Source organism: Priapulus caudatus, unplaced genomic scaffold (genome assembly GCF_000485595.1).
Source record: "Priapulus caudatus unplaced genomic scaffold, Priapulus_caudatus-5.0.1 Scaffold2293, whole genome shotgun sequence".
NCBI classification, from domain to species: domain Eukaryota; kingdom Metazoa; phylum Priapulida; class Priapulimorpha; order Priapulimorphida; family Priapulidae; genus Priapulus; species Priapulus caudatus.
Window position 1 is genome coordinate 4,335 of NW_014579354.1, and position 4,575 is coordinate 8,909.

Here is a 4,575-nt window from a genome sequence, read left to right on the forward strand (position 1 = left end):
GCGCTCTCGCTCTCTCTCTCTCTTTCGTTTTCGCTTTCCCTCTCTCTCCCTGTCTCTCTCTCTCTCTCTCTCTCTCTCTCTCTCTCCGTTCTCCCTCACTCCCTCTCTCTACTCATTCAGAGAGTGATCACTAAGCGGTAAGAAGTTGAATGTCAACAATGTACACAACAACCGATGACGTCGATCCCTACACACGCGATCACGAACGTATCCTTAACCTCTGTCCAGGTGAACGGCGATGAACACACCAGTCAATGTAGTAATCACAAGCTAATGTAGCAAACACAGCTCCAGTATTAACACCAACCAAGTATATATCAGGTAGAGAGTCGCCGGCAGAGAAACACCGCCGTCTACACCAACAAGGTATGAAGGTATCTGGCACTGTCGGAGAAAACCCGCACAGCCACGCGGTAAAAACACAGGCAGAAACACCAGGTAGAAAACACAGGTAGAATCACCAGGTAGAAAACACAGGTAGAATCACCAGGTAGTAAGACAGGTCGAATCACCAGGTAGAAAACACAGGTAGAATCACCAGGTAGTAACACAGGTCGAATCAACAGGTAGAAACACAGGTCGAATCAACAGGTAGAAACACAGGTAGTAACACAGGTAGAACCACCAGGTAGAAACACAGGCACAACTACTCTGTATATAANAAAAAGTTGAATGTCAACAATGTACACAACAACCGATGACGTCGATCCCTACACACGCGATCACGAACTTATCCTTAACCTCTGTCCAGGTGAACGGCGATGAACACACCAGTCAATGTAGTAATCACAAGCTAATGTAGCAAACACAGCTAGTATTAACACCAACCAAGTATATCAGGTAGAGTCACCGGCAGAGAAACACCGCCGTCAACACCAACAAGGTATCTGGCACTGTCAGAGAAAACCCGCACAGCCACGCGGTAAAAACACAGGTAGAATCACCGGTAGAAAACACAGGTAGAATCACCAGGTAGAATCACCGGTAGAAAACACAGGTAGAATCACCAGGTAGAATCACCAGGTAGAAAACACAGGTAGAATCACCAGGTAGAATCACCAGGTAGAATCACCAGGTAGAAAACACAGGTAGAAACACAGGTAGAATCACCAGGTAGAAACACAGGCACAACTACTCTGTATATAGNGGCTACGCAGGGGTGCGCTCTGGGGTCTTGGTCCCAGAAATTTTTTAGAACACTTAGCACCTCCGCTCAGATGCGTTTTTCCGCGCCGAGCAAGGGGGGGTCCGGACTCCCTGGACCGCCCCCTGACACGCCCTGCTCGGCGCTGAAGCGACGCACCGCGAAGGAGCCAAGCGACCCAGGCGAGGGAGCCAAGCGACGCGGCGGGGGGAGGGTATGGAGGGGGTGTTCCAACCGTTCACCCTCTCCGCATGATGGAGATTTTGGCAATTATCTACACCTAAAATGGAGCTCCTGAGGTAAACTTCTTGGCAAATTAAAAAAAAAAAAATTTTTGTTTGGGGGGGAGGCTCGGGGGGATTCGTTCGAAATCCCCCGAACCTCCATGTTACGGGGCCTGCACAGAGCACACGACAGCACCCACACACACACACACACACACACAGCACATTCGGAGCACACATCACACCTCCTCCACACACACTACGCTAACTCGCTCGTACACGAACGTGCACAGACCCGATCAGCATAAACCTCGCCCTCACTGCCGTGGCGGAGGTAAAAATAAGATAAGGCATGTAGAGTAATTATTAGACGGGCCAGTCTGAACGTTGTATATTATATACTTTATAAGTTGGTTTAACGACGCCTCAAAGTGTGCCTACCTTTCCGCCGTCTCCTCGGGAATACAGCGACTATCTCGACAAATTCTCTCCTCTCTCTCGTACTGGTCCCAACTTGAGCTCCCGCAAGAAATAACGCCTTGACTATCTGATTCATCAAATTGTATCAGCAGGTTTAAATATGGATTGAATTCGACACTTAATTTTTTCGATTTTCGATGAAAGTGGTCCGCAGTCCTTAGTAGGCTACGTAATACACTACTCGATCTTTTGGGGTCGGTGCGCATCCCCTATTATTTGCAGAATAATTCTATCTTTTTTTTCTTCTTTAGGCCTTGTCTTGGCATACATGATTGCGCGGGGTGACCGCCCGCAGCCCCACCCATGCCATTTTGGGGCATAGACATTTGGCAAGATGTTTTCATTTTTTCATTTTCTTCTTCTCTTTCCTTTTCTTTTCTTTTCTTCTCTTTTCCTTTTCTTTTCTTTTCTTTTTCTTTTCTTTTTCCTTTTCTTTTGTTCTTTCCTTCTTCTTTCTTCTTTTTCGCTTTTTCCTTTGCAAATTGATAAGGGGGGGTCGACCCGCGCCCCCTCCCCCCTCCCTGTTGCGCCGCCGTCCGTCTCCTCTGTTTGTTCTAATGTATAACAGATAGATTATAATTAAAGTTTAAGCACATGATTCTATATTGAGCAAATCTTGGTTTAAATGTGGTTTTATCTCTAAATCTTGAAAGATACATGTACGGGTTCCACTTGCTATCACAGCAGAGTAAGGACACAGTCTGTCTCCAAGCCGTGCCACGCAGGTTTCTATGTACAATTGGTCCTTTTCGTAATTGGCCCTTTGTATATTGGAGCAAATCGGAGTGAGCGCCAGAATCTCGTGCATGGCTCTAACTGTGTATCTCATCCGCACTGGCATACTTTGTCACATCGCGTGCATGCTGTCCTCAGTGTTCCATAAATAGTTCTCCACACTCATACGATCTTCAGATCCAATGTTGCTTCGTCACAAGAACAACAATCCGCTACGATTAACGCGTGTCATTTTGAATTGAAGTAAATGTTAACTGGACCAGAGAATTTGTAGTCGAAATAACGAATTAAGAAATCGAATTATACTCACATGGATACTTATAAGGAAAATAGAAGAGACATAATTAAGTCAGACATGTTTTTGTAGGCGAATTATGGATTCTACCCTATCTCGAATAAAGTGAGGTTGAGCTGTTACGTCCGTTATTGTATATGCTCAGTGTACTCATATCTGTGTTTTTATCACTAAATGCAGTAGTATCATTTGAAATCACGACCAGGTTCATTGACCGCTTTTGCGACTAGCCTCAGTTATGTACTGTCCCCGATTTAAAACCCTCCGCTATATAGCAACAAGCAGGCGGCGAAGTTCTGTCACTATCTCGCTCGCTCGTTTCCTCAACTAGATTTTATAAAATAAATTACGTTGTAATGGATGGCGATCTATCTATCGATATATATCTAATATATATATGGTCATACTTTCCTTTAATTCGCTCACATTACTACGGTGCGTTTTATTTGACCGCATCATCGTTTTACAGATTCATGATGTACAGGGGTGACCTTCGACAACTTTGTCAAGGACATTTGGCGTTCTATGGAAGAAGACGAAGAAGGGGAGGAGGAGGAAGGTGAAGAAGAATCCGAAAACGAAGTAGAGGAAGACGACGAAGAAGAAGATAAAGAAGAAGAGGAGTAGGATAAACAAAAGTTGTACTTCAGCCAATCACTGTGTTACTGTCAGCGAGCGAGATCAACTGACTGAATCGTTTTACCGCACACTTAATATAACGATATAATAGCTCATCAGCTCTACAGATCAGCAGATCGGGTGGCGTAGCCTGGAAGGCAAGACACATGGTATATCTCCAGAGAGAATTCCGACAGAGTGATACATGTTACGTTATGTTATGTTCTAATACTTATGTCGAGTCGAGCTGCTCTACTTGAGATATAATAATAAGGTATTGTGTAAACTCCGTTGTCTGTCATCGCAACAAATTATCCCTACGGATCTCGGCACATGTAACGTGATAACGTGCGTGATAACGTGTTCAAATTCTTCTCCCATTTGTTATTCCAATCAGGAGTAGTCTATCTGTGGGTGACGTGAAAACCATTCCTACATGTTAGCAGTTCTGGCTCAGAGTAACGCAGTGCAGTATATCACGTAAATAGTTTATTACATCATAAGTAATTCGTCCGTCAAATTATTGTCGTTGTTTCTGTTTACTATATGCACCTGTTGTTTGAAGATAGAGCTATTTTGCTAAGAGCTTAGTATTGGTTTCGGTCCCTGACAAGTATTAGAACATAACGTAACGTAACGCAGCGTAATGTAGCACAAAAACCGTTTCATAATTAACTGCTACTGAGATAATCGTGTCTATAACGCCATATTTATAGTAAAAGTCAACATTTATTTATTTATTATTATTATTGTATTTCATGTAGTGCGCTCTGTTTTGAGTGGTGCGCGAGAGAGAGCGAGAGAGTGGGAGAGAACGAGGTGGCGAGGGAGAACGGGGTGGAGAGAGAGAGAACAAGAGAAGGGGTGAGACCGAGGGATTGAGAAAGAGAGAGAGAGCGCGAGAAGGGGAGAAAGAATGCGCGAAAAAGAGGACGAGAGAGAAAAAGAGAAAAAGAGATAGAGTGGGAGAGAACGAAGTGGCGAGAGAAAACCGGGTGGAGAGAGAGAGAACAAGAGAAGGGGTGAGACCGAGGGATAGAGAGAAAGAGAGACAAAGAAAGTGAGAGTGAGTAGGAGAG